The 18,797-nt window shown below is 34.7% G+C and overlaps 1 protein-coding gene across 3 annotated transcripts in view; it reads right to left on the minus strand.

The window, feature by feature from the left end:
- The window catches only part of LOC149085233 (leucine-rich repeat, immunoglobulin-like domain and transmembrane domain-containing protein 2), a 180,498-nt gene that overhangs the window by 107,173 nt on the left and 54,528 nt on the right, over positions 1–18,797 (minus strand). The window contains exon 2 of one of the 3 annotated variants that reach the window (XM_089233115.1): positions 1,181–1,275. The exons of the other annotated variants lie outside the window; for them this stretch is intronic. The gene's annotated coding sequence lies outside the window, so the exon portion shown is untranslated. The remainder of the gene's footprint in view (positions 1–1,180; positions 1,276–18,797) is intronic. 3 annotated transcript variants of the gene reach the window in all.

Raw genomic sequence — 18,797 nt, forward strand, 5'->3', positions numbered from 1 at the left:
ATATCGCTCAAACGAGAATCCCAACCACCAGCCTTTACCTTTTACCTGAAGAGAGAGAGAGAGAGAGCTTCCTCCGGCTGTCGCTTGCAACACGTACAATGAATTCTGGTTTACCCAATTTCCATGCTAATTCAAAATCCATTTTCTAAAGAAATAGAGGACTGACAGTCAAGTCTAGTTTTGAAAGATGTTTAGTGGCAGCAGTTAGAGAGAGGGGGGGGGGGATGCGTATTATAAGGGTTGAATCCTAGCACCAGCGTGACGACGATTCAGATATCGTGATAAAAGAGGAAAAAATAATTATAGTGGAGCAAATAATTTTCCTATAATTAGAACAGATAGGCCTGAGTATATCTCTGTATGTACCATGAATGCACAAAGTCATTATAATTAAATAATGAGAAAAATAGATGAAACAATAAGTTTGTTCACTTTATTCGCTTCATAGTTGTTATGAGATTATTAGACTAAGCGCTTCTTCAGAAAACGAAATTTTTCTTATAATACAAGCATATGCATTACTTTTATAACGTTCATATGGAATGCTGAATCACCTGTTTATTAATTCTTATTTGATACTCACTGAAATTCAATATGCTCCACCATTCCGAAATTACTGAATCATCATCCATCAGCTATGTTGTAACATCGATCATCATTTTCTGATACCATCAGCTAACTTCAATAATGCATCAGATTAAAAGTAGCATCTACGCTGTGATGTATGGTATACTGCATTCAAGACGGGGAGATAAGCCCCCGATACCATATACGTATGAATCGCATGAACTCAATACGCACTATGCATGGTATGGGGTCCTCCTCTAATCTATCAAAAGCAATATAACTGCATCTGTACTGTTGTTGCCAAAAATACGGTTTCCCAATTGGATATTTTGCCCACTTACCTAAATACTTGATACACACATACAGGGTACGGGCCATTCTACATAGATGACAGATGACACAAAATGTCTGTAATGCGAAATCTTCCAAGTGATTTGTTTACTGGATTTTTCATATATAAATGATATTCCGTATCTTTTTTACTCTTACCTGCTTTGCATATAGTGAATAGTAGTCGTAAAAGTCGTGCCCTTATTACTGTTCTCTCTTTCAAAGATAATAAATAAATAAATAAATATAGCATGCAACGTAATAACAACCAAAATAAACGTACCTGCAATTAGGAATGCCTGGAATATATGGACTAGATTATGATTTCGTCACTCATAAACTTCTGGAAAATCTCCAGTAAATTTACGCCATTAAATCCTACAAGAGCAACACACAGAAAATAAATTTTATACAAACAAATACTTCAGGTATCCGCGAAAACACTTGCAGTTTCACTCATATTTAACATAATATTCAAAATGTGATTTGATGGAACTTGAAAAGTCTTTGTTTTTCACTCGTATTCAATAAGTAATGAGACAGTATTACTAAAGAAAATAGAATTAAGATTAAAGTCAAAATCTCTGAAAAAATATAAAGTAATGCATTATTTAATCTTTACTCTCTATTTTTTGAATATTTTCTTAAATATGAATTTTAATGATTCATCACATTCTAAGAAACACTAACATTATTAATAAAAAAAAGTTAAAATCTTAGAAATACAGTTATGGCGTGTACGATTTCATAATTGTCTCTATGATATATTAATATGGAAGAAAATAACGAAAAAAAAAGTCCGGAGAAAAACAAACTTTTGTTACGGTGATTATGCGAAGCTTAACCGAGATGAGAATTAAATTTTTAAGTATTTTCTTTTCTTGAACCTTTAAAACGTATCACTCAAATCTCGCATTAATATTGCAGCATTTTTAAATGGCCTTTGGGACATTTTCATATAGCTACATTTTTTTTTTGAAATAATATTATTAGTCCCCCAAGTGTCGTCAAATATTAATTTTCTTTTGCTGTTTCCCTGATCGGGCATGTGCTTATTTTCTTCAAGCATCTTAAACTATATTTGATGTCTGAATGTAAGATATTAATATCTTTCGCAGTGTTCATTTGAAGGTTAAAATGTTGTTATACATTATGATTTTGACGAGGTAGATTTTATAAATAGGGCGCTCTGTAATGTGGTTTCACGTGTTCATGTCAAACATGTAGTAAGTACTGTGATAAAGGATAAATATGACGCATAAATATAATTTTTATTACTTTCACACAATGTCCCATCTGTAATTTTCTGAATTGTATAAAAAGTTTTAGAAAATTCCAAATCATGGGAAAAGCATGAGTAGTAGGAACAAGGAACACCTAGTGTCCTTTTAGTAAAGAAGAATGGGGATGGAAGAATAGAAGAAGAATGCGTGGAGTTAAGTTGGCAAATGCAAATTATAAGCGCGAGGGCTAATTGGAAATGCGCGAAAAAGCTTTCAGTTCATGTGTTCATGTTCAATTCTTTCACGAACATTAAGAATATGGTCAGTAGATTATTAGAATCCATGAAAGCGATCGAAGTGAACAGTTTTGATCTTGGTAAGAAATTCGAGACAATTGTTTCTGTTCTTACAAAGCTACTTGCATGATGCTGGAATACTAGTTTTACGCAGAAATTCGCTATCTGGAAATGAACTCTGGTTCATAGAAGATAGCAAATCTCAACATTCACTCTGGATGACTATAGGCCACAAACAACGTTGCTTTAAACTGCCCTAAACCTCCGTCCTAGAGCTATCGAATTACATTCTTCTTTAGTCGCAAACTCTTGTTGCTTTTCTAGGGATGGATCAATGACTTGATCTACATGTCACGCTCTGACACTTTTTTTGAATGAGTTCAAAGACACTATCATTGAGGCTTTTCCGAATGTGAGTCAATATTTTCTAGACAAAATCATATAGAGCTTTGAAACTTGAATGCGCCATTTTGTAAGGCTATCTTGTTTGATAATCTTTTCGGTAAGAGTTTCTTGTTTGTATATACAAAAGGTTAACACTTTGAAAAATCTAACTTAAAGAAACCGAACCACTTTAAAAATTTGCTTAAAAACTAATTACTTTTCGAGGCCGTTTAAATGCATTGAATTAAAAAAATATATAGTTCTTTACTTCTACGATCTCATGTTTTTAACAGATTTCGGTTTTTGAAATAGTGTTAAAAAGAATGATACGATGGGATAAACATTGTTTTCAACAGTTTCTTACCAGTCAGGATAAAGACATCATTAGATTATCAGGCACTCCAACTCACATACTTACCATCATCGGATCTTCCTTTCCTTGACTGGGAATACGTGAATCAGTGTAGGAACTACTGTAGTAAGATTCAAAATTTTCCACTCGACAAAAGCTGGAACTTACTTTGATTTTTCTATTCTCAGTCACCATAAAAAAGTCTGGTTTAGTCTTACGGAACCTGGTACAAACCGTAGATATTCAATCAAAATCCTACGGACTTGGATTCGAGAAAACGCTTTTTGCAGATTAACAACCGAAAAGAACTAATACGATGGTACAGGAATCAAAAATTGAAACTTTTTTACGCCGTTATATGGCCTAGAAAATATATGATCTAAATTCCCTTTATTTTGTAAATAAAGTTCACATACAGTGTGTCCCAGAACTTTAACCACAAAATGAGAGGGGTAGAAGTACACATGAAGACAAACAACTTTTCTAATGGAACCCAGGGTCACAAACCGGTTATTCGAAGATTACGTGAATATATTTTCCATTTCATAAGTCACCAAAATATGGCAACTTCACTCACATGACGAGGGGGAGCAGCAGTAAAATTTCTTTGCCCCAGTTATAGACAAATACGGAGGGAAAAAAATCGGCATTTTTTCTCTCCAATGGTAATTTGAGAAGAAGGGAAAATATATTTTTCCCTCTCTCAGGATTGCTTTAGGACATTTTTTCGGCGGCAGTCCAGTGATTCCCAACGTGGGCGTTAACGCCCACTTGGGGGCGATGAAATGTTCCTGGGGGGGGGGGGGCTGTAGAAACTACGAGTATAACACAGGATCCTATGGGTTAGATTGCGTTGGGGCGATGGGACAAAAAGGGTTGGGAAACTATGCTTCAGGACATTTTTTCGGCGGCAGTGTCCTAAATTTCATGTTAACGTGGGATAGATAAAAAAGTCATTCGCGCGACCCTCCGCCCCATCGGAAAAATTGTTTGTCTTGGAGTGTACTATTACCCCTCCCATTGTGGCTGTAGAGTTCTGGAATAACTTCTGTTACAATTCTATATAATTTTTTTTTAACCAAAACACGGTCAAAACATATGAATTTATCACACCTTCCAGTATAATAACTAGGGCTCAGAATATTTTGTTAAATATGTTAAAAGTTCCAGCACAAAACCGATTTGATGTACAACAACATTGCAATTCAGCTTGACAAACAATCAACCAGATCGCAAATGCAAGACGTCGGCTTTATGAAAAGACTTTTTTTCTTTCAATGTTTCTCCATCTCGTAATTTTTACCGAATTTTTAAAAAAATCTTTGCAAAGTAGTTTCCTCAAATATTTCTCTTACAACAAAATTAACAATATCAGTTTTTTTTTAACATTTGAAACTGCGTCTCGTAATATTCATTGCAATTCTAGAACGTCGTGAAGAACAATTATGGTGCCTAAAGGTAGGAGTGGTTTTAATTTGAACCTCGTGAGAGAATTTTAATCAAAAAGGTAAATTGATGAATTTTTCGTCTTTTTTTAAATTTAATAAGTTAAGAAACAATAACTGAAAAAGAAGATATTTTAGGTCATAAAAATCCAAGCTCGTATCATATAACTATAACGAGTCTCAGTACTCCTTCAGATAATGGGAAAAAACTGGAAATTAAGTTGGCGCAATTCTTATACAAGATTGTACTGCTATATTTTCTTGTGCCAGTATTTTCCCGAAGGAAACAAAAGACACTCAAGTCTCCCATCGCATGATCTATTGCCCCGGGTTTGAATTGGGCTTTCCCATTTATTTGCTCACAGCTTGAATTCCATATAAATTGTAGTCACAATAGTAAACTTCAATTAGGAAGAAGATGTGCAGGATGCATTCTGTTCTCCATCAGATAACAAACATCTTTTACGTATTGTAATAATCATTATAATGGCTCTGAAGCGAACATGCGTTATTGAAAGACTTATTCGCTTCGTCAAAGCCGAGCCAGTTGCTTCTCATTATGCTTCTGGAAATTGAAAATTGGTAAATTGAGAATTTCATAGTGATCGCTCGGATATGCTGTGCTAAGGAAAGATACGAGAAAGGGAAAATGCTAAACACTTTCGATTATTAACGATTTCAAGGAAATACTTCGACTTGTTTGGAAATTGAAACCACAAAAGGACTTGCATGAGTCCTCGAGTTTATTGGTAATCCAAGAATTGATTGCGTGGAGTTTCCTAATACTCTTAGGGTACGTTACTGATATTACGTACTTCTTGCGTATATTACATATATATGCATATGCGTGAATACATTGAAAATTAAGGCGCTTACGAAAACTACTCAGCGCAATGGAAGTAAACCACAGAACGGTCACTTACAAAGTGTCCATGTGTCAAGGTGGAAGAAAGTACTCTTAGGAAATAAAAAGCACGTAAAAAATTGAATATGAATAAAAAATGATAATAAATACGTATTTTGACATAGAGGCAATATCAAGAATGGGCAAACATCCTCTCTAGAATATGGCTCAAGGGTGAAGAGACATATCTCGTGCCATGAACGGATGAATTTATTCATTGGAATTACTTGGATATATATTGTTGACCAAAGAAAAATTACTTTTTTTTTATATATATTCCTTTCCCGCACCGGAAAATGATTTGCATTTGAGGTGTAAATCTCAACCGCAATCCACTTGGACAAGGTGATAAACTGTTTAAGAGAGAGAAATAGGCTCATCCCGGGGTGAGACCAAAAGAGAGGAGAGAATGGAATAGAAAAGTTTGCAGGGTGGATAAATAAGGTGGGTGAGGAAAAAGAACAGAGAGATGGTACGGATCGGAGAATGATGGATACGTAGAATGCGTTCTCTTGGGAAAGAAAAGAGACGCTTCACACAGGATGTCTATAGCGTCTTTTGCTATCCACTGTTCAATGCTCCCAACATCCGGGGAGAAGGAGCTATCAATCACATGGGTTGAGAAGGGACTTGCCCTTTCCCTGAGGCTTATACCTAGGAACCATGGGAGTTTAGTGAGGTATGGGTGTTGACTACACTTGGTGAGAAATCAGCCTGGTGTGCTTCTCTTATTAACAGCCGGAAAGGGTAGACCATTGATCAGTTCACCTATAGGATGCTTCGACGAAAAAAAAAATACCGTTTCTCGGGCTCACATATATTAAAATTCCAATTACCTGGCGAAACATTTACTTTCACAAAATGAAAGGCTAGGAAGAGGGAAAAACATCACGAAAAATTTAATGCTTTATAACCTGGATTCTCTAGGCTTTTAAAGAATCTTTGCTACAAAGTAGTTCAAAGTTCTATGGATTCCATTTATGTGAACCTATATTTGGAAAGAGAGATTTATTTTAAATTGTTTGAATTAGACTTCATAGATTTATTCATCAAGTCCACAAAGAACTTCACTTTCATTTACGAATTATATCATCTATGGTGATCTAATTAGAACATGTTTTTGTGGTTCATACTAAGTACATAGGTCGTAGTTTCAGAAGAATACAACATAACCATCTAAGAGCTGTACTACATCCTCACCCTAAGAGAGCGATTCACCCGGAGTTATGACCGATTATAATAAAAAAATGAAACTACGAAATCAAAATATATTTTACACCCTTAAGTAAGAACTAAAAAGTTCTTGTGGATTCACTTATCAAGACGAGGAGGTGGTATACTCGCAAATTCGACTTTAAACTGTCGGTAATGGTTATTATAAAATTTATCAAGCAATGTATAAAATACACGGAAGTCAATATTTAAAAAAATCATTACTCTAAACTATATTTTTGATTTCTAGATTTTTGAATTACAGTTAAAGCATTTAATATGAACAGATCTTTCCAGAAAATCCTCCAGACAAGAGATGAAAAACAACATGATGATACTTCAAAAAAAGAAGTATGTACTTGTGCATTCATATACCTTTTACAGTGATGATTACTCTTCTTAACAACATTAATCTGGTGTAAATACTTAACACTAACTTTGTATCCAACACCACTTTTATAAAGAAACAATATAATAACAATTATACAACAAAATTATACAACAAATACGCTATCGCTCTTCTAGAAACGAAAACAGTTATTGTTATCATCATGAAAGTTTATTCAGAGAAGTAAAGTCATTCACAATTTCTCTTTTAAAATCACACTAATGTGTGTGATTATGTTTAAACTCTGATTAGTATGTGTTAAAAGCTATTCTCAAGCCATTAAAAATACGAAATAGTGACTTCAATGTTATTTAATGAGTGGCAAATTCTACACAAATATAACAGAATGCTTTGAAGTTTTAGAAAATTTATATAAATTTGAAAAAGTAATTTAATCAAATCCTAATTTTTCAAAACATTAGTGAAAAACGCAATTTCTAATTTCCGATAACTATATTAACGCACCTTCTGTGAAAAGGGTGTAGTAACTGAGGTTGAGATAAAGCATCCACCTAACTGTACTGAAAGACTTCCGGAGGTTCCATCAGTTCAGAACCCGCTGATCTGAATCTTTCTTGATACACATGTACGATTACGAACTCTTGTGGAAGAGAAATAGTCCCAAATCAGGGCCGTAACTATGATTTTGACCCCCCACAAATTTAAAATTCGATAATTTTATAATAGTGTTCTTTGTTTCCACCTAAAATTGCCACCCGGAGCAGTTGTCCCTGTGCCCCCCTCCCTCCAGTTACAGCCCTGTACAAATGACTATAAAAATACAAAAAATGGTCATTGAAAATATTTTTGTTTTCTCAACAAATGCGTCCTTAAACAAATCTGAGAATTTATAAGAAATAAGTGACTGATCTATATCCAGTTGCATCGTAGATACTTTAACTCAGATACTTCAACTGCATGGGATTCATTCATACCTAACACGGTATACAGGAAGAGAAAAGACCTAATTCTTCTGCACCGACTTGTAAATAGATGCGATACTGAGCTACCACGAGTGTAAGAGAAAGAGAGTCCAGTTGCTCATTTGGACTCGGTAGTGCGTATCGACCATCCAAGAAACTCTTTGTATATTTTTTTTCCTATCTCTTTCCTGAATCCACGCCCTGTGCAACTAAATAAAGGATGAGAGAAGTGAAAGAATCGTCTAATCAGTTCTATTCATCGCATAAAAGCAAAAGGATTCAAGTCTCCTATTTAAGAAGTACCACCACGCGAACAGATGAACGCGGCTTCTGCACATGGAATCGTGATCGGAAACAGAAATCCAAAAAAAAGGATTATTCCTCCCTTTGTGAAGAAACGACTTCGCGGAACCGAAGCCATTTATAAGGAGCATTCTAAGCAAGATTTCTAGAGGGACTTAGCTGCAAAAGAGACAAAAATCTCATATCTGCAAGGGAAGAGGAACTGAATGCATTTACTTCTGGTGATAAGAAATCCGATTCACCGTTCAAAGCCCTCATATTTTTGCAGTTTCCATCCACGCATTGAACCTGCCCAGCGGCAGACGTATCACTAAAAGGACTAGGAACACACATAAAAGAGACTCTGTAAAAGGAGAAAAGCAACGGCAAATGTTAGATGACAGTACGGCATGTTGGAACTGTTTGTACATATATAGTCACGTATTTTATAAAGTAACAATTTGACCCTACTTAAAACGAAGCTAAAACATGTCACAAAGTATATTCGGTACATGTTAACTTCAATGTAACCATATCCATTCGAAGAAATATTACGAAGCGTATAAAAGTGATATTTCTGAATTGAAAGCAATAAGGAAAAGATAAAAAGAAAAGAAAAGATATTCAAAATAGGGGAAAAATACATGTGAGATGCTCTACCTTTTCGAATACGAAGTAATGTACGGAGTTATTAAAGTTATACTTCCCTGACTATCTGGGTTTCAGAGAGCATTCTACTTGTCCAAATGACTTAAAATTCGAACAACATGAATTTAAAATAACGTCCTCACAATTTATCAGATAAAAGTAGTACAAATATTCCCAATAGATGATACCGCTGCACAATATTCATTTATCTTTTCTTTAGTTCAAACAATGATTTATATCCGTTCTACTGAGAACACAAGGCCTGTTCTAGAAATCTAGAGATATAGACTACCTATGATAATGCTGTAAAAAACATGGTTTATTGAATGGAGAGCATTGATGAAAACCAAGAATGTAGCATCACTTATCGAGTAGTTTTCGCCCTATCTTTGATAGGTAAATGACAAGTGTGTTATTTGAAACGTTTGTTGTTTGAATTTGGGAAATTTAGACAAGTAGAATAGCATAAACAACCCTGTGAGTTGAGAAAATCTAATTCAATAACCCTATGATTAGAATTTTGGATAATGCTGAAAGGATTTGCCTCAACTAGCAATCTACGCAGGCTGATTGGCTAGCAACTAGCCAAGGCCGCAACTAGATGCTTGGTCACCCGACGGACCAGACACGACCCAGGCTCTGTCCCTCCCGGGATATATGCTTGGTCACTCGGGACACGCGCGAATTTTGATGCCTCCTTGTAATGTTGAAGGGGAGGTTTCAGAATGAAATTTGCGCCCCCTCGGCTCTAGCGTCCGGGGCACGAGATCCGCCCGCTCCGCCGTATTTGCGGCCCTGCTTCTAGGCCAGTGAAAAAGCTTTCTGCCAGCTTTCTGCAATTCATCCTAATTTTATATTCATCACACATATTAACTTAAATTCCGTAAAATAAATATTTTTTCCTCGTAATAAACCAAAATCAAAATGAATTTTGTGAGTAATGATGAAGTAGAAGTACTGGGAAAAATATCAATACTTCTGCCAATGAGATTATATGTTGACTTAATCGTGACAATAGGGAAACCCCAAAAATCCTTTAAAAAGCAATTTAAGATATCGGAGAAAAAGAGTAGGTTGCGCGGAGATGCACCTTATTTTTACGACATTTGTACAACTTCCGTGAAGAAGAGATGGTGTGTGTGGGTAAGAAATTTTTTCTTTTTAATTCAACTTGTTCGGAAAATTTGATTTTTCGGCCGATTCTAACAATTTGTCATGATATTGTGCTGGAGTTTAGATTTCAGTTATGAGAAAATCATCACTCTAGCATCATTGAATTCCGGGGATATCAGGTGATGATATCATGGGAGATATCAGTGGATATGATGTGAATGCATCGGCTTTCACAAATTTCACACAACGTGAATTCCACATATGATTAATTATAGAAGAGATAGTGTTTTGATGAGTTTATTTTTGATCTCTAAGGAGAGACAACGCAATGCTTAGGAGTTCTAGATAATTACTTGTACTAATTTCATACTAGTGTCAAAATAGAGCTGTAAAATCGAGAGTTAGAGATTGTATTAAGATAACAGAAAATGCGTTAGGCGAGTTCGTTTTAGCGAGGTGCTATACGAATACGTTTTAGCAAGGCGTTATGTGTACATATGCACCTAACTTAAATATCCAAGTAAACATTATGTGTATAATTTGATGAAAGAAGAAATTAATAGGAACAATTGGTAAAAACCATTCCATTTTAACTTAGACGAGGTTAATTTGTTAGCACTTAAAAATGTTTTCTACGATGAACAAATACAAAGGTCACAATTTGCCGCTGTGGTGGTCGAGTGGTTATAGTGCCCGACTCGTGATGCGAGGATCCGGGTTCGAACCCCACAGTGGTGGTCGGCTGAAGTTGGTTTTCTGTGGTTCCCAACTTCAAGGCGCAAATGCGAGCCGATCTCCCCGTTGAAAAGTCTCGCCACAGAGAGCAACAGTCCTACAACGGTAAATCATTCAACCATAACACTTCACTCATAGTTAGTAAAAACTGGGGGCAGATGACAGCACTACACATAACAAGCATTACACAGAAACAAACTTTACGTCAGGTTGCACTACACGTACACGCACATTCCCGCATGTACCGATTCGTCGGGGGGTTCCGCGGGGGGGGGGGTGCATGTGTGGTGTAGCAGTAGTAGGTAGGGGCTCGGGGATCCATGATGTTCTTAAGTCAGCCACCTCGTTGGGCAATTTGCCTGTTGTGGCGTTGTATTTGTAGTTGTAGTTGTAATTCATAAATAAGGAAAATACAAAACGAGGTGACTGAAAAAAAAGATGCCTATAAAAAATATGGATGTCAAATATAAATAAAATACGGCAACCTAAAATAAGAGTGTCGTTTGAGAGCTTTCTCTCTCAGAAGTATTTTTTATATATTTTTAATTCATTTTTTAATGTGTGTGTGTGTGAACCTACGTAATCGAACACTTTTTTTTTGCTTTCTTCGCTGGCTGCCTCCTTAACTTCGTCGGCAGCCTTTTGAAGTTCATGAACCAATTGGTTTTCAGGTGGTGACCGTCGTCAAATTATAAACATTCTCGCTTCTGTCTCATTCTACATTTCGACAATGTTCCAAACATATCACGTGATTCTAATTGACCAAGCAAAAAATAGCATCTCTGTCAGATTGCTCGAAATCTAGATTTTTTTCGACTTCTTGGCAAAAACTTTAAAGGTTCCGATGTACCAGTAAATAAAATTTCCAATTTTCGGAAATTCCCAAAATTTCCGATGTCCAAATTTCCGATTCGCAGGTTCCCGAAGAACCCTAGGATAAATATGATCAGGTCCTGGTGCTTTGTTAGCACATACATTTCTAGGACTTCCATATGTTTCACTTGAATATCGTTGAGTACTTTAACACCCCATGACACACCTGTACTGGGGATATCGCCTTCCTTATTAAAAACGTACGCTTAAATGCCATTGAAAGCACTACACGCGTCTACATTGCCCTCTACCCTAGATCGTTGTACGGAGCAGGGGGGGGGGGCAACTGCTCCCCGACAATTGACCATGGTGTGACAAAAATGATCAATGATCGCGTCTATGGCAAAAAGCATACAGACTCTTCCCAAATTGAAAGCAAACGTATCGCGCCATCTTGCTGCGATTCCTCGAGAAACGATTTACGCTAGTAATTAAACTACACTGTTACACTAGTAGTGTTGAATATGCTATAACGTGCTTTAACACTTGATTCACACCAACGGAATGCATATCGAACAAATGCCGCGTATTAAGTGAAGTTTTTTTCCATTTTGTTTCCAATTTGTGTTTCTTGTTCTTTTTGAACCAATTTTTGATTTGGTGGTTGAAAAAAATTTGAACTATTACACTATTTTTTAGTTTTCTTTTCCGATGGTATCCCCTTCGTTGTATATATACAACGTTGTATTTCCCATATATCCTATATATCAAGTTTCAACGCAATACGTCAACTAGAAAGCGCTCTACTCAGGTCTGAGTAATAATATTGTAACTACCCCGCATGAAAAATATGACAAGTATTTTTTTCCTGCACTATCACGAATCAAATCAAAACTTGATAAACTTTACTAAACATTCATTCCCGAAAGAATTCAAATGATAGAAAAGAATAACAAGATTTCAATAAAAATACCTTGGCATTTACTTTTCAGCCGCTACTAGTTTAACAAAACTAGTCTATCAAGAGCAGAGTGGGAAAAAAATGTTATGAAAGTCAAGTTTTGTGTGAATACAAGGACATACACAAACACACTCTTTTATGAGACCACATCTCTATACCTTTTCCGTAAAAGTAGCGAGAAAAAGAGATTCTTGGTTTCGAAGTCGTGTTGCGACATCGCTGTAAGATTTCTTTCTGCCCCATTTGTTCGCAAATGTTCTTTTGCCGGCAACCACCAACAGCCCTCTCGAGTACTTGAATTCGTTTCCGGTGTGCTTCCGGAGTTGAATGTCGCCTGCATCAACGAACGTAAGACTTCCGTCCCGACTTCTCTAGCATAGTTTTCCACCGTCCACCTTCCGAAACTATGGAATCTCTGGGATTTTCTGGGAACTGTGTTACTGAATAGCACTTAGACACGAGAGAAACATTCCCTTAGCGCCACACGAAAGACACTAAACCTGACGATCCGACAAAGAAGTAACAACCAAAGTACAATTCCAATACAAAATAGCGTATCCTTTTTGCTTTTCTTAGTGGCATATTTGTTTGTTTAACACTTTGGGGGCCGCTTTTTTTTTCTACAATAGTTAATGAAATTACTTAAAAAATGTAATTCCTGGCACTTATGAATACCAAATATAGTGAGAATATTTCTTGTATTCCTCAGAAGAGAGGTGGGTGATTGTTTAGAGGTGTAACCATCGCCCTTCTATAACATGATATTCATGAATTTTCAAGATGTTAGTTTTACGTTAATAAGATATACTTATAATTATCTATCATTGGTAATTATTATTAAAAAATGAAAACTTTCAAAATCTTTCAGGTAATTAAAAGATATAATGAGACAAATCTAGTAATTATTCTGATTCTATTTCATACGATTTTGTATCAACAAATACTGAACATAAAAAAATGTGCGCAATAAAATCATAACAAAAAGCTAATATATATCTTACTTACTTTTACAAATTATGGAATTTCTGAACACACATTTGACACCCTTCACGTAAGAACAGAGTGGCACTTTCACAAGTACTGCACATCGTTCAGTGTGGCTTCTCTTTGGTACTACAAAAGGCACATCTTTATGATATACACTTTACTGTTACGTGGATGTTACCTTTCGCCTTTTTTTTCGGAAAAGGGCAACACCAACCTCTACAAAAATGTATAATTCAGTCTCCCCACTTGCATCATGATATGAGAATATATTATTATACCCTAAGCAACAAGAAATGCCATAATTCTTATCTTTAAGTGGGCAGTGGTTTACCCATGAAACCACCTAAGAGCTTTGAAAAAAATATACAGAAATTACTAATTATTTTTTTCTTGGTTTTATGACTTTAGCAAATATGAGAGTATGCAGTTGAAAAATGTATAGTTTTGCGCAGCTTAATGATCACTTTTTTTTTTAGATGAAATGAGAAAAATAAAAAATTTTCATCTTCCTTTAGAAGATGTTTTTAAATTTGTTCACATGAAAGCTAATGAAAAAAAACAATTTTGTGTTTCCATCTAATAGCTTTATTGAATGCTAGAAAACATATTTTCCCAAATCGACCACCCGGCCGAGGAAAAAGTTTATGAACAGATAGTTTCGCTGCAAAAATAGAAACAAGAAATTAATATTTGGTTTGTTTTTTATTCAAAATAAGCGCCTTCTCCGGCTTCAATACACTTGTTACAGCGATTTAACAATGATTCGAATGCCGGTTTCGAACTTCACTTTACTTCTGAATTCACTTTGCGGAATCACCTCCAAAGCATGGCTTGTGAGGAAATTTTTGACATTCCGAACTTTGCAGTTTTGTTTTAGGATCATACTGAAAACATCATGTTTCATCACCAGTAACGATCGATTTCAAGACGTTTGGATCATTTTTAGCGGCTGAAATGATGTCTCTAACTCTTCTCATTGATTTTTGTTCATCGGTTAAAGTGTGTGGAACAAATTTAGCACAAACTTTTATTTTTCCCAAATCTTCATGAAGGATGGCTCAAATCGGTTTTTTGTTGATGTTAAAAGAACATTTTCAGTGATGCACAGTGATTGTTTGCCATGAAATAAAACTTTTTTCCATAATCTCAGGAGTCCTAGGTGAACTTGTTCATACGAAACTTATCTTCTAGGGTATTTCTTCCGTCCAAAAAACGTTTCCGCCATAGTAAATCCCACATTTGATTTTTACTTAAACAAAACTCGCCGTAAAGTTGCTTCATGAATTGGTACGTTTACGAGGCACTTTTCACAAGTTTAGCGTTAAATTTACGCAACAGTTATTTGTTCCGTCTTAATAATTCAATTTGTAAAATTTTACTTCTCTAATGAACGTTCGTATCGTTTGAGTTAATTTAGCAAATGTGCAGTACTTTTGGCAGTGTACCAGCAGACGATCGGGATTATCACGCATGCACAGTTACACTGATGCCACTGTAGGCTGACTGATATCTACCGCAAGTCTTAAAAATTCTTTGACACACTGTATATAACATGAAATGAAAATTTTCAAACATTATAGATATTTTATAAACTTCAGCAATGTATTTGGTGAATAATTCGGACGTTTAAGAGGGCCTCATGTTTTTTATCATGGTGAAAAAGCTTCAAAAAGAATGCTCTAGTAGAAATATTATTGAAGATATTATTTAATCATTGATTTATTTCGAATTCAATCGTAATATAAAAATATATATTAATAAATATATATTTTTATGCTATTGAAACATACCATCATACATATCTTCAATGGGATTAATTTTTTTTTTTTTTTGAAAATTTTCAAGCATTACGAAAAAAGATTTTTTATTAACATCTTGCATGCCTGATAAAATGGCAAGCACGACATCGATGGAACTGAATAAATATTGGTTCGAAATAAATTAAATTATTAAATCAATCAAATGAGGCAAAATACTTGAGATCCATTCATAAAAAAAGATATTTATTATTTTCCACTTTTGAATTTTAAATAAGATGAAATCATCAATCACCAATCAAATCAATGATATTTCAATCTTTTACTTCATTTGGGATGAAATGAACCCCGTTTTCTTTATTTTAAATACATTTATATTTATTCAATTCCATTGGTGTCGTGCCATTTTTTATCATGTGCGCAAACTATTAAAATACATTTCTTTTTAATGTTTGGAAACTTGCAAAAAAAAAATAATAATAATAATTATTATTATTATAAGTGTCCAAGATATGTACATTATTTTTACATAGTATTGCATATAAATTCGAAAATATGTGTGCCACATTTCGAAATAAATTCAATGGTTAAAAAATGGTCTTTTGAGTTATGATATTTCAACTGGAGGATAGTTTTTGCGGACTTTCACCATGCTAAAAGGTAATAAATTCCTTAATATCAAACGCAAAATAAAGAATTGAGAAATATTTCTACCATCTCCTGGTCAAAAAATGTACGAGAAGAAGAATAAGAAATCCTAAATGAATTCCACACCACAATCCTATGACCTTCACAATCAAAAGAATGTGAAAATTAATTGTCTGGCATTTGAAAGACCTCTTGGTCAGATTATTTTTTTTTCTGAAGTGCTGTTAACAGGAAATGCTGCATGTCAGACGTGGCTGACATTCCGCCATTCAAAAGAATGACAGTGGTCTGGCAGTTTGTGCATCGTGTAAGAGGTATATAAAATTTCTTGCCTCGGAGCGATGTCTGCAGCCTTTGTTCATCCAGAATAAGTAGGGAAATGGCGAAATTAATCTTCGCGCTCATGAATTACAAAACAGATTATTCAACGGAAAAATGAAAGATGAAGAAAAAAACCAACGTTTTTGAAGAATTAAGTAAAGAATGAATGAAAAATTACATGAATAAATTATTATGAATATTTGAAACAATTTCCATGCTGAAAATATCTCGTTTGTAAAGAAAAACTTCAATGCGTATCAACATAGGGCGCGTAAACTTTCTGATGTTTCTGATGATGCATATTCGGAAAAAAGGCTAAGAATAATTTCAGTTTATTCAAAAAGAGCCAGGAAAACATTAGATTTATTAATAAAAGTTGTATTAAAAAGCGATACCACTAAAATCAACATAAAATATATTGCATGATACATCTTTCCAGTAGACGGGAATTCAAAGTGTTTTGGTTTTTGTATACTTAACCCTAGGCCATCCAACGTTAACAAGGGAAAGGCAACATGAAATGCTCATAACCTATGAAACACCTTTACACGCGATCGAAAATTCTAAGAAAGGATAATGCCACACTTCAGAGGCAGGGAATAAATAAAAAGCAACGATATTCATAGCGTATGTTCAGAGAACAAAAGCTTCTATCCCGAAGCGTTTGAAAATTTTAAATTCAAATTTCCGCCGCGGTATTGGGAACTTTCCAATGAAAAAATATTCATGACTCTCAGAGTGAGTGAGCTAAAGCAACACTTTCCTCGGGTTCTACGATGGTTGCCCTCTAAAGTAAGTCTCAATAGCTTGAATCTATAGCTAAAAGGAATATATAAGCTTATATGTATACGGCATGATGCTTATCTGACTCTGTCATTCTGATGACAGTTTTTCGAAAGTGTCGCTATTTCGTACAAAATTTATCTTGAATTAAAAAGTCTTATATAAGCCATAGTAAAGATACACATTCATAAATCAAGAGAGGCTTTTGATGAAATATAAAAACGGAGATGAGAGATTTGAATATAAATTTTAATCTGTATTTTTTAATACTTTTCAACACGCAAAATTGAATTTTCCTCCTATTACGGTCATAGAAATTTTGGTACTACGCTGCAATAAGTGAAATCAACAATTCGAGGGAGTGCAGGGTGTTGTAATTTGCTAGGCCTTCTCATGGTGCTGCAACCTGGTAACGCCAATTCTGCCACAAGTCATTATACCGCAGCATAAACTTGATGGTTCTTACACCAATCAAAACGAACTCCAATCTAACAAAAAGGTGCATATGCACCCTCGAATGATTGATAGCACATGTCGCAGCAAATCTGTCGGAAAAAATGTGATATTTGTTTTGGTGAAATGCTGTTGAGCACTTTCTAAAAACACCCCTCTACCGCCTTTGCTATTGCGATTCGACAGCGTTCTATGAACAAAAATGTTTGTTTATGTGTTTTATATCACCTCACAAAGTTTGTCCAACGAATTTAGAATCACCCTGTATAATATGATATTAAATTATGCAGGTGAAATAAAGCAGCTGGAACAAGGATTATATTACATATTATCTAAGGTAATGATATGATGTGAATTTTACGGAACTTTTCCATTATGCAGAGTGCATAGGTAACAGGAAGTATCACATTTCACTGGCGAACCATTGATTCCAAAGGCAAACTCTAAATGTATATAAATATATTATAAATGTATATAAATATATTATAAATGTATATAAATATATTATAAATGTATATAAATATATTATAAATGTATATAAATATATTATAAATGTATATAAATATATTATAAATGTATATAAATATATTATAAATGTATATAAATATATTATAAATGTATATAAATACATTACAAATTGGGGAAAAAACAGCATTAAATGAGGGTAAAACGGTTTTCTGCATTTAATGCTGTTTTTACCGTTGCTTTGCGAGTTTGTTGATATGAGTTAGCATATTTTGGAAGTTTTGGCAATCCGTATTTTGCCCCGCGTTCATTGTCAACAATCTCTCCACGCGTATTTGACTCGATAAAATATCATCATCCTACTATTATAATATTTTGAAACATGTCTCGAACACGAATATCAGTTTCATTTTATTCTCAAGTGTCAAATAAGACACAAAAACTTATCCGATCGAAATATGGCAGAAAATATGTCTTTTTTTTTTTTTTTTTTTTTTGTATTAGTCGCAGATGGTAACTCCAGAACCCAATATGAAAACATATGTCACGTTATTTGGGCTTATGCATGTCTTCAAAGATATCAAAATTACCCAACGGCTAAAAACGGAAGCAACCTCCAGCTGCCAGCAATCGATCTCAATCATCTCGTTTATTTGAATCCTCCACTGACGCGCATTTCAAAAATGGCTCCACGGGAATATTTCGTGACAGATCACATAACCATAAGAAAAAAAAAACCCCGAAATGGTCAAGGTCATTCTCCTGTATAAAGATATAATGTCCACTTTTCATCCAGTTAAATAACAC

Source organism: Pholcus phalangioides, unplaced genomic scaffold, assembly GCF_987345545.1.
Source record: "Pholcus phalangioides strain wild (caught in Gottingen) unplaced genomic scaffold, Ppha-v1.0 ptg000007l_1, whole genome shotgun sequence".
In the NCBI taxonomy this organism is placed as follows: domain Eukaryota; kingdom Metazoa; phylum Arthropoda; class Arachnida; order Araneae; family Pholcidae; genus Pholcus; species Pholcus phalangioides.